This window comes from Lagenorhynchus albirostris, chromosome 2, assembly GCF_949774975.1.
Source record: "Lagenorhynchus albirostris chromosome 2, mLagAlb1.1, whole genome shotgun sequence".
NCBI lineage: Eukaryota > Metazoa > Chordata > Mammalia > Artiodactyla > Delphinidae > Lagenorhynchus > Lagenorhynchus albirostris.
This window is the reverse complement of record NC_083096.1, coordinates 175,444,533-175,457,441: the sequence shown is the minus strand read 5'-3', so window position 1 is coordinate 175,457,441 and position 12,909 is coordinate 175,444,533. Positions and strand designations below refer to the sequence as shown.

General features: G+C 43.9%; 1 protein-coding gene across 1 annotated transcript in view; it reads left to right on the top strand.

Moving 5' to 3' along the window:
• The window catches only part of KAZN (kazrin, periplakin interacting protein), a 1,131,324-nt gene that overhangs the window by 438,569 nt on the left and 679,846 nt on the right, over positions 1 to 12,909 (top strand). The gene's annotated exons all lie outside the window — the stretch shown is intronic.

Here is a 12,909-nt window from a genome sequence, read left to right as displayed (position 1 = left end):
AGATACTTGAAGGCTCTTGCAGCTCTAAAATTTTATTATTTAAAATATTAAATTTTTTAATAGCAAAAATGTATCCGTGTCTTTGCTTTGTTTTTAAACTACTTTAAAGAGATTTTGTTTCTAAAATTATATTCTCTGTAATTAATACTACAAGTCACAAGAATGCACGGTAGCATTTCCTGGCAACCCCAAATGGCAAAAATGCACCATGAAACAGCCTTTCCTCTTCTGAAATGCTCATTCAGGCTCTTTGAAGTGTACAGCATGACTTACAAAATTTGGTTTGTCAAGGTGAAGAAGATTTATTGATCAAGGTGTAGCCAAACAATCAAAGGAAATGCTGAGTGTTTGTCTTTTTTAAAAAAATCCATCTCAAAGTCAAAACCAACCAAGAACATTTTGTATTGAGAATGGCCAAGCAAAGAAAAACATAGAGCTTTTTATCTGTGGTAAGAAGAGGTTTTGTCTGTCTCCTTTTTATTTAAATGGGAGTGTTTGGGTTATAAGATGCTATGGATTGTTGAGTAGCTCTTACTTAAAGTGTAGCATAGAGGGTATTTAATTACTCCTCTGTGAGGGGCATGATGCATTTTAAAGCCTGGACCCGGGTTTTCTTACCAAGGATGTAGAAACCAGTAACAGAACTTAGTATTTATAATTTTGTCCCTGGCTCACTAAGGCAGCCCTAGCCAGCTGTGCAGTCAAAGTTACTGCATTTATTTGATCAGAAAATGATCACTGTGTACTATAAAAGCATCATTCATTTCTTATTACCATTGATCTCCAGAGAGTTTCACTCAGACCTTGGCAGGAATTTCAAATGGCAGGTGGTGGGGCTATATTTTTCCATGATTAATCGTATAGTCCAAATTCAGTGAATACAGTTCATTAAAGAGAGCAGACTTCCTATTAATGAATGCTTAGTGCCAGAATTCAAGACTCAGAAGTTCCAGACCTAGAAATAAGGCAGACACTGGATTCTAAAAGAGGAGCCGTTACCCAAGGGCATCCCTGGAGAAACTCTTGCCAGATTCCTTCGGCACATATTGGAGTACGACCCATCAAGAGCTAGTTCACTTCCATGTTATGCATTTCATATTTCATCCACTGTAAGGGCTTTATAGCCAAATATGACTGTGAAGACACAGGACCTCATTTTTAACGCTCAAATTATCCACTGTTTGTTCAACGCTAACAAACTTGTTAGAGGCTGTCCGAAGAACTCGGTCTGAGAACCAAGTATGGAATGATGACGTCACTTTATCCAACCAGATGCGTTTCAACTATAGAAAATGGTCTTGCAAAACTCTGTTCATATTTAAACACTTAATTAGGTCTCCTCCCCATTCCCATAACTTTATTTGCCCTTCTTTGCTCCTCAGGCAGCCTCCAGACAGCCTCCTGGAATCAGTCTCATTTGTCTCATGTCCGTTCTATACACAACCTCTTGATTACAGTGTTATAGGAAAGCTACGTCTGAAATCAGTGTCAGTTGTTTTCAATCTTTTATCTGAAGGAAAGGCCTCTTGTAATGGAATTGACTAGGTTAGTCCCGCAGTTTAGTGACTGATAACAACAAAGCTTTATTTCTCATTCATATTAGATACAGTTTTGAGTCATGGTGGTGGGGTGGGGGCGGGATGTTCTAATATCTTCTCACTCAGGAGCCAAGACAAATGGAGCCACTGTCACCACCTGGAGTGGCACCCAATCGGTGCAGCAGGGGGAGGGAACATAGCAAATCACACATTTTTTCTTAAAGACTCTAAGAAGTGCTTCCACTTGCATTGCACATGGCCAAATCAAGCTACCTGATGGATGAGCAGAGAGATGTGATCCTACCACAGGCCCAGGAAGGGAAGACCTGAATATATTGGTGGACCACACAGACAACTACATAGTCTATCAGTCTGGTCACCAAACAGTACACTTTCTTTCTTATGCACAAAAATACCCTTGTCCCTTATGAAAGTTCCATTCAGGCAGGACATGAAGCTCAAGGTCCAGGATCTCTGAATGATGTCAGGTAGTCTCTACATCAAGTCTGTGTCCAGAACTGAAAAGATGAGGAAGCTGTTCATCACAAATGCACTCTATAATGATGGCATAAGGACAGGGTAAGCTTAATAAATGCTCCCATGCATAAAGGGGAAGGACACTAGTCTGTAGCAGTTCTGTAATCCTGCTGGGCAGACGTTATGAGGTTTCCCTCCCCAGAGGAAAGATCATGATCCCATTCTCTTGGAATTTCTCCCCCGTCCATTGTCCTTTGGGAACCCCATCTCTGTCCTCTAGGAGATTCTTCCTTTGCAAACATCCCCCTTGGCTACATTTAAATTGGGGAATAAGTCTTCCTTTGGAGAAGAACACCTTTCCCAGCTCACACTCTGCATGGACAGAGTTGGGACCCAAAAGGTGACTTGAAGTCTAGAACCATCACTTTCTCTTTTAGTCCCAGTGATGTATCCTTTATTATTACAACTTGCCTCCCAAACATGCCTTGTTACCTTTGTGATTCCAGCCAATGATTTGTGCTGATAGCCACACCCATCATTCATTTCAAAATACAATCCCCATATTTGCTGTATTTCCGTGCTTTCCTACTGCCTGCTTCCCTCTTTCTCAAAATAAATCACTACATCTTGAACCTATCAGGTGTTGGTGAGGGAATCACATCCTTATTTATTTTTTTCCCCTGAGATATTTGGCCCACTTGATAGGATTCACTGGATCTTTAGTTGACACCTTAATCCAGTCAAAAATTCAACCATTAGGTATGATGGCTACACCCTTCATCTGACTCTTGCCACAGACTGAGTTTTTACTTTTGACCTTTACGGTTCCAAGATTTGAACATGTGGAGCATGTAGTTGAGAAGCAGTTGTCCCTTCCAACCTTATGAGTCTTTGAATTCATGGACCCCTTTTTCTTTCCTTTCCTGTTTGCAAACTGACCAATTCTTTTATGAGTTCATCTCATACTTGGAATACCTTACCAAGTGCAGCCAATAGCAGTCTTTATACTCTAACCATATTCTGTTTTCCAACCTATTCACCTAAGTGTGCATCATATCATTAGGGATGGGATGTGCTTCCCAATGTCATGACAGGTGACAATCTGCCAAACATTTTTCTACTCCCTAATGTGGATCACCATCTCCCCAACCTCTGACTACAGTTTCTTTGCTACTTCCTAGTGACTGCTGACCCAATGCCACAGATTTTAGGTTTGGATTACAGCAGCAGCTCACTGCAAGGTGACAATCTCTGTATGAGTGAGTATGGGCTATGTGTACTGCAGTGACAAGCATCCTTAAATCTCCGTGTCTTAAAAAAACAAACACTTATTTTCTGCTTATATCACATGTCCATTTCCAGTTAGCAGATGTCTCTGCCCCATGAAGCTCTCACTGAGGGACCCACAGTCATGAAGCTTTGACAATCTGAAATATCTCCAGTAACCATGACAGGGAAGTGAAGGAAGCACATGTTTCATCTTCCTAGAAATGGCCAGGCAGCACTGCTATTCACATTTCTTTGGCCAAAAGAAGACATGTGACATTAATTGACTTCAAGTATGGGAGTGCCAGCCTGCTAAGTTTCTGAAAAGGAGGAAGGTGCTCAAACTATAGACTTCTACCTCATCCCTGTTATTCCCTAGCCCCCTCCCACAGGCTCCATGTTTTAAAGGATTTTTACCAGCCAAACCACATTAATTATGTGATAGTCTCTCCACTTAATGTATTCAAAGACTTACAGGTGCAAATACAGATGTAGCTCTCTAAACAGTTACTGAATATCAAAACTATCTCGGGCTTCCCTGGTGGCGCAGTGGTTAAGAATCCGCCTGCCAATGCAGGGGACGTGGGTTTGAGTACTGGTCCAGTAAGATCCCACATGCCGCAGAGCAACTAAGCCTGCGTGCCACAACTACTGAGCCCGTGTGCCACAACTACTGAAGCCCACGCACCTAGAGCCTGCGCTCTGCAACAAGAGAAGCCACTGCAGTAAGCCCGTGCACCATAACAAAGTGTAGCTCCCCCTCACCACAACTAAAGAAAGCCCGTGCACAGCAATGAAGACCCAACACAGCCAAAAATAAATAAAATTTAAAAGAATAAATTTATTAAAAAAAGTTTTTAAAACTATCTGTGTAACCTTATTGAAAATTAGTGTACAAAAAATTTCCATTAGGCTGTATAAAATTATGAACATGGCCCATGAACCCACATAATTGCCTCTGGGACCCTAGAAATTCATGTGCCTTGGGAAGGTGGCCATTATTACGTCTTTATCAAGTAGGTTCTGTGCACAGAATTTTCTAGGAAGAAGAAAAAGAGCTGAAAGGGGAGGAAAAAGGGCAGAGACAGTAATCTAATTTGTAATTTTACCTGGGCCCTGTCTACACCCACCAGTACCCCTACTAGCTCAAATGGCCATGTTCTTCTGAGTGCATTATACTCCCCCTCCCTCCCTCCTCCTCCCCCTCCTCCCCCTCCTCCCCCTCCTCCCCCTCCCTCCCTCTCCCTCCCTCCTCCTCCCCCTCCCCTCCCTCCTCCTCCTCCCCCTCCCTCCTCCTTCTTCTCTCTCTCCCTCTCCCCCCTCCTCCTCCTCCTCCTCCTCTTTCTCTCTCCCCCCACTTCCTCCTTCCCTCCGTCCCTATAATCTCTGCTGTTCTTCCACCATGGTGATTAAAAGCAAACAGGAGCCACCGTCTCTCTGAGCATTAAAGCCAAAAAGACGCAGCTGAGACAGTGTAGAGCTGCAGTCATCTAAATTATTATATATTTGTAAAGGAAGCCTCACTTCTCCTCCTGTGTGTGTCTCCTTTACTCTCACACTACCACCCCACACATAGCACAACACTCCTGATGCCAGAGGTGTGGGTTATTTCCCCCCACCACAGGCAATTCTCTGCAGCATCAGCTGGATGTCTTACAATTTAACTGACTACCACCCCACACATAGCACAACACTCCTGATGCCAGAGGTGTGGGTTTTTTCCCCCCACTGCAAGCACTTCTCTGCAACATCAGCTGGATGTCTTACAGTTTAACTCAGTTCTGATGCTATCTACCTGGAGGTAGCATCAGCTCCCACAGGGTCAGGGCTCAGTCCTACAAGACATGCTTCTGACCAATCAGCTATAAATCAAAGGTCCCCACGACCCCTTCCTTGGGTTTGATTATTTGTTATAATGTTTCACAGAACTCAGGAAAAGAGTTTATTTACTGTTTACTAGTTTATTACGAAAGAATATGATGACGTATAGAGATGAATATCCAGACGGAAGACATGCACAGGGCAAGGTGTAGGAAAGGGCATGGAGCTTCCACGCTCTCTCCAGATGCTCCACTCTCCCAGCACCTCCATGCATTCACCAACCCAGAAGCTCTCCAAATCCAGCGTTTTGGGGATTTTTATGGAGGCTTCATCATGTCAGCATGATTGATCATTAACTCCATTTCCAGCCCCTCTCCCCTCTCTGGAAAATAGGAGGTGGGGCTGAAAATTCCAGGCTTCTAATCATGATTTGATTTTTCTGATGCCTAGCACCTGTCCAGGAGCTCACACGAGTCACCTCATTAGAATAAAAGACACTGCTGTCACCCAGGAAATTCCAAGGGATTTAGGAACTTTGTGTCAGGAGCCAGGGTCAAAGACCAATCTTAGAACAAAAGATGCTCCTAGGATTCTTATCACTTAGGCAATTAAGAGGGTTTGGGGAGCTCAGTGCCAGGAACCAGGGGCAGAGAACAATCTATGTATTTTCTATTCTCTCACAGTATTCAATACTGACTTGAAAATGCTGACTTAAGAACATAGTATGTTTGCTTCTCTCCATTTCCAATTAGCTTTATTCCTTGTGTAGAATATTTCTGAGAAAATACCAAAGATCAGTAACCCAAACTACATACATCATACATGACCTTTTAGCATCATTTGACACAGCTGGTTACTCCCTCCTTCTCAAAACACTTTCATCGTGTGGCTTCTGGGACAACCCTCTCTCTTGATTCTCCTCTGACTGTACAAGCCACTGCTTTTCCATCTTCTTTGCTGATTTCTCTACATCCCCCTCGCCTCTTAGTGGTGTGACCCCCACAGGATTCCAGTCCAGGGAACTCTTGTCAAGCTATACTCACTCCACAGGCGACTTCACCTGGTTTACTGGCTTTGAAAACCATCTCTGCATTGAGGACTCCCCGGTTTCTATCCCAAATCCAGACTTCTGCTGTGAACTCCACATTCTTATATCCAACTGCCTACCTGACACCTCCACTTGGGTGTCTCATGGTCATCTCAAACCTAGCAAAGCCAAAAACTCACATTCTGGTTTCATCTCAAGAATCTGGTCCCCTGAGTGCCCACCACCACCACTTCTTAGCAAAAGAGAACTTCATCCTTCATGCTCAGACTATAAACCTCAAAGGCATTCTGATGCCAAAATTCAGCCTCTGTACCCCAGTACCAAATTAAATCTTGGAGACAGAGTTTTTGGGTGAAGTAGAAAAGAATAGCTTTATTGCTTTGCCAGGCAAAGGGGGCCACAGCGGGCAAATGCCCTCAAAACAGTGTGTCCCAACACTGGGGAGTTTGTGAGGAGTTTTATAGTCAAGAGGCAGTGTTGCTGGTAAGGATCAGGGTGCACACATGGCCTGCATTCCTTCAATCTAGAGATCTTCTTGCATCAGGTGGTCTCGTGATCTGTGGTTCTCAGGGTTATTGAACTGTGACCTTCCCTCTGGAATATCTTCCAGGTGGTGGAGGTTTTAGTTGTGCAGAAGAGATCAAAGATATCGTTATGTGTATCCCTTTAGGTGGAACCAGGACCCTACCCCAAGGCTGCACTACTGTTTCTTGACTACTCCTCCCTTGTCTCTGCATCCCCTCCCTTTCCTGATTAGCAACTGTTTGAACCTGCCCTTTGGAACTCAGGGAAGGGGACACAGAAAGGCTTTTGTGCCCAAGAGCCCCACAACATCCTGCTCAGTTTCAGTTCTTGATGTGTCTCTTTCTATCATATCTTCTGTAGAACACACCTAGACATTTTACTTGTTCTTCTTCAGAATATATCCAGAATCCAAATTCCGTACCACCTCCATCGCCACCACCCTGGTGCAAGCCACCATCTCTCACTTGCATTGTTGCATTGGCTCCTTGATGGGTCTCCTTCCTCCCATCCTTGCCCTCCACACTCATTTCTTAACAAAACGGAAGTCAGAATGACCCTTTATAAATGAATTCAGATCAAGGCATACCGCTGCTCAAAACCCTCTTTTGGATTCCTCATCTCACTCAAAATAATATTCTAAATCCTTACTTACCCTGGCCAGCAAGACCGTGCACGCTCTGGCTTCCCTATTCCCTCTCACCTCACCTCTTTCCACTCTTTGCCTCCTTCACCTACCTGAGCCACCCTGGAGCCCTGCCTGTCCTCAGCCATGCCAAGCACTCCCCCAACCCAGGGCTGTGCACTTGCTAGCCACTCAGTCTCTGCACAGCTCCCTTCCGCACTTCCTCTAGGACCAAGTTCATCTGTAGGCTTCTAGTCTTCTCAGGGTGGTTTTTTTATGATCGCCCCACATATAATGCAACCCCTTCCCTCATTATCTATCCCCCTTGTTCTGCTTTGTGTTCTTTAGAGCCTTCACACTACATATTTTCTGCTGGTTTAGTCATCACGAGTCTCCTCCTATCAACATTAGCTCCATGAGGGCAGCTCTTTGCCTTTTGTGTTCACAATCCCAATGCCTAGAACAGCACCTGGAACAGAGTTAGTGCTCAGCAAATGCTTAATCAATGATTGGAGAAATATGTCAGCATGAGTTAAGAGGTGTGCCCTGAGGAATTATGTATTTAAAAAGATAAAGAGTCGATGTCTCCAAATGATGATCTTTTTATAAACTAGAGGGGCTTCAAAGGTATCCATAATCCAATGTCTCTGTGACTGACTTGTATTTCAATTTATTCTCTTAAATAGTAGAGAAAGGGTGGAATTACAGCCGGCAGGTCAGGCACCCATGATCACACATATCCTGAGCTCCAGCCACCCGAGACCCTGTTTACTATTCCCCAACATGCCCAGCCCTTCCCACGCTTTCAGAGCCCCTTGCCTGGAATGCCCAACCAACTCATTTGCCGTGGCTCATCCCATTCCCAGCTCCAGTGCCACATCTTCAAGAGGCCCTCTCATTCCCCCAGCTGGCCTCAATCTCTCCCTTCTCTGTTTTTCCTTAGAGCTAAGCATCTATCCCTTTTCTATTTCTGTGATCTAATAACGTGTGTGCCTGCCTTTCTCAGTTTCTAGGGTCTGAGTCTTTGAGAGCTGTCTCCTATTCATGCCTGATTACCCGGTAGCGTTTTGAATGCAGGTAGCTGTAAAGATTTGTGGATTAAAACCCTGTAAGTTTGAAGTAGACTGACTCCCCACTTTCACTATTTAAGACCTTTTCCTGGGACCGTGGATGTGATCCTCCTGTTTACTCAAAAGAGAATGGGCTGTCATCGGCCCCACAGTGTCACCTGTGCAAACATTCATCCAGTGTCTCCAATACTAAATTTACAGGTAGCCACAGAAAAAGGTCTCCTCTGATGGACCATAGAAAAAAATTGTGCTCACGTACGAATGCTTAGAGAAGGGGGAAATTAAATAAGATGGTCTTGCTAAGCTATTTAGAAGAGAATCTTTCAGAATAAAATTAAATTAGCATCAGAGATTCTAGTAGCTAAGCCCTTGGATCACTTACTTTTTCCTTATAAATATTTTTGTATGTTCAGTGAACGGAGATGTCTCTGGCTCGTGTAAGATGAATAACTTTTAATCTTTTTCTTCAACTATGTACCAGGAAGACAAAAAAATATAACCTGTTTTTTCCCCATGGAGTAACAATTTAAGCCTCCAGCAATGTCTGTGCTACGCTTCATCTACTACTTCTAGTTTTCCACTGTCCTTGGTCCAAATGTTCCTCCTCCTACCAGTCTTAAGTCTCTTTAGCTGCAGTAGATATATGTGTGTGAATTTCAAAGGAGATACAGTGCTAGTATTTGTTTTGCTTTTCCACTTTTCTCCGTATCTCTTCTCTGCTCTCAATTACCCCCCTCCAAATCTTCCCTTACTTCGTAAAGTCGTGTGTGTGTGTGTGTGTGTGTGTGTGTGCGTGTGTGCACGTGCATATGTAGAGAAGACAGTCCTAACTTAAGAAGCTCCAGATTCTATGTACACTTGATGGATCAAAGGATTGTGTCTTTATCAAGATATCCCTATAAAACCATACCTCCTAAGACATATTTTGCAAAGTTTGTTGGGAGCCTGCCACATTTAAGAGAAGCATTAGTAAAATGATTACTCAGAAGTTAAGTCATCAGAATGTAGAAGGATATAGAACATACATTCAAGACTTGGATGTAAAAAAAAAAAAAAAGAGAAATGCAACTCAAACTACCTCAACCAGAATAAGAATTTCAACTGTTCAGATGACCAGTCTAAGTGTATCCCAGCTTCAGGCTTACTTAGATCCAGGTACTGAAGCAACGTTGCCAGAAATCTCTCTCTCCTCCCCTCAGCTCTCTTTTACCCTTTGTTGGCATCAATTCTTGGGCTGATCTTCCCACAGGACGATGAAATGTCCATTAAGAACGCTGAGCCTGCAATCGACTAGATTAGTAGCTCCAACAGGAGATTGTCTTTTTTCAGTGGTTCTAGAACAAGTCCCAGGGAAATCTTCCACTTGCCCAGTTTTGGGATTTTTCTCACCAGTGAGCCAATGACTGTGGCCGGGGGAAGGAGGCTGAAGTCAGTCCCACCCGAACCACGTGGGAGAGGAGATGGCCCCCCCATGGAAATTCAGATGCTATTACCAGGAGAGGGAATAGACATTATCAGACAAAAATGACACCCATCCATATGAAGTAGTGTACTTTATATGAAGAAACATGGAACGCATTGGAGAAGACCCGGTGGGGGAAGAGCACTTAGATATGACCCACGGGGATGCAGCAGAACATGGGTCGGGGTGGGGGGGGTTGATCCAGGTGTGTCTGCTTCCAAAGTCTGCAGAGCCATTTAACTTGACAGCAAAAGCAAGGGGCGTTAAGGCAGCCTGACCCAAAGTTGAAGCCCACCACCGCCTCTAAGTAACTCAGCCAAGTTACTTAACTTCCTGGATGCCAGTTTCCCCCCAGTTCAAAGGATGGGTCTCAAGGATGTGGATGAGCCCGTGTTTGGGTCCCAGACAGCTCAGTGCTCAGCTCTGGGAGTCACTGCTCAGTGTCAGCCTCTCCCTCACCCCCTCCCCTCCCAGCGTGTTGCACAGGGTTTTGTTTCAAGATTGCCTTCTGGGGAGGAAGAGTCTAATTTAATAACACTTGTTATTAAAGAATTCCTAACACTTCCTAGAGCTCGCTAATCACATGCATTAGCAAGGACAGAGTATTGCCAATTCCAAACACCTGGAAGCTGCTTGCGGCACCCTCAGCTCATGACGGTGTGACAGCTGTGCAGGTTCTCTCTGAATTCATTGGAATGGCACCTCTGCAGTATAGAAACAGAGGAAGCCCCGGGACAAACAGAAAGCATCATCGTGTTAGATGGGCACTGGGAGAAGATGGAACACTCTTAACTTGAGAAGACAGCAGTTCTCTTCTTACTGTGGGAGATAATTTCTCGCTGGGCAGTTAGAGGACATAGGCCAGTGCCTGTTTCTCTTTCTGCTATCTTCCCTTTTCTTTCCTCATCTCAACATCCCCAAGGCTGGTGTTAGGCTGAGACTCAGAAGAGTGAGGCTCTCACCATCCCTCCTGTGGCAGTGGGGGAAGGTAGCATCTGACCAAAACACAGTCAGGCTCCTCCCTTCAGGACCACAGCTGGACCAGCTAATCTCCCTGGGAGTTTCTTTGCATGTGTCAGAAGCAAACTGAAGACATTGGTACTGAAGTTTGGTAAGGCCAATCCAGGACTACCACTTGGAGAGCTGGACTTCTCACCAGGAACCGTGATTCTCTGCTTTGCAAGGACGTAAATACGTGTATGTATGTAAATACGTGTATGTGGTCATCAAGTCGTTCAGAAGAACCCAGGCAACTGGAAAAAACTAAAATGCTGATGAAAAGGGATGGTTATGTACATTATGCTACATACCTGCAATGGAGCACTGCGTAATCATTTCAAAGAATGAGACATACTATATGGGGTAATATGGAAAGACTTCTAGGATATATTGCTATCTGGAAAATTCAACCTGCAGAACAGCAATAGCTTATGTAGGGTATATACAGTTTCATAAATAACAGTGCATGCATATACATTTATATGTTGATGTATGAACAGAAAAGAATGCTAGAACCTCTGGATTGTAGCTAGGCCCACACCTCCTAGAATAAAGACTACACTTCCCGGACTCCCTTGCAGCTAAGATTTGCCCAGTGGTGTGAGCATAAAATGATGTGTGCAACTTCTGGGCCTTAAGTGGAATGGCAATGTCCTGTGACACATCCCCTGCTGTGGAAGTGGTGGTGGGCTCTCTCCTATCATGTAGACAAGGGAAACTGTGAAACAGCAAGACAGAAGGAGCTTGGATTCCCACCCGAAAGGCAGTCATTACAGCCAGGATGGCCCACTGTGACGTGGGAGAGACATCAGCTCATTTCTTATTTATGCACCTCTATGTATGTTTCAGGGTCTCTGTTTAGCAGTGGTTTCTATCCTTATATGAGCAGAATATCCCTCAGATAGTTGACAGTGGTTACCTCCGAGGTATGGCATTGCAAGTGGACAAGTAGGGAGAAAGAGATTTTTACTACTTTACTTTTTTATCGTATATGCTGATTTTTTTTTTTAAATTTTGCAGTTAGCATGTTTTGCTCGTTAACGTTCTTGGACCTCATTTGCCATATTGGGTTAATTACAAGCCTTGGTTCATGGTACGCTCTCATCATTGGTCCATGCAGGGCCTGCTTTTATTTAACTACTTATTTCTTTAAAAGAGTAATAAGTACCATCTTTTCACCTCCCACAACAAAACCTAGGACCTTCATCTACATATACTGCCCACCCAACACCATCCTCTGGAGTACTTAATTATTTGCCCCACCCGGGGTAGCTAATCATTCTCTCGAATTCCATCTTTCCCCTGCTTTTCTTCTTCTATATTTTTATTGCATCTGTATGTACTCCTTAAAAGTCCATTTTTACTTTAGTTGACTTTGTTTTTATAAAAAAGATATCACGGGCTTCCCTGGTGGCGCAGTGGCTGAGAGTGCGCCTGCCGATGTAGGGGACACGGGTTCGTGCCCCGGTCCGGGAAGATCCCACATGCTGCGGAGCGGCTGGGCCCGTGAGCCATGGCCGCTGAGCCTGCGTGTCTGGAGTTTGTGCTCCGCAACGGGAGAGGCAACAACAGTGAGAGGCCCGTGTACCGCAAAAAAAGAAAAAAAGAAAAAGAAATAAATAAAAAGAAATAAAAAAGATATCATGATATATATAAACTTTTGACACTTTTTTTTCACTTCTAAGATTCATCCACATTTTTGCAAGTTGCTCTAGGTCAGGGATCTGCAATCTTTTTCTGTAAAGGGCCATATGGGAAATATTTTAGACCCTGCAGGCCACCTATGATCTGTCACTTTGTTTATTTTATAACCCTTAAAAGATGTAAAAAGCCACCCTTAGCCTGCAGACCATACAAAAATAGGCCACGTAGTTTGCTGACCCCAGCTCTGGTTCATCAGTTGTGATTACAATTTCATATTAATTGTACTATGATTTATTAATGGGTTCTTCCATTAATGATACTTGGTTTATCTCCAGGCTTTTGCTATTAGGTAGAGTGTATTCTTAGTATCTCCTGTAATACATATGCAAGAGTTTCTTTGGAGAACTTTCCCAGGAGTGGAATTGCTGAGTAATGGG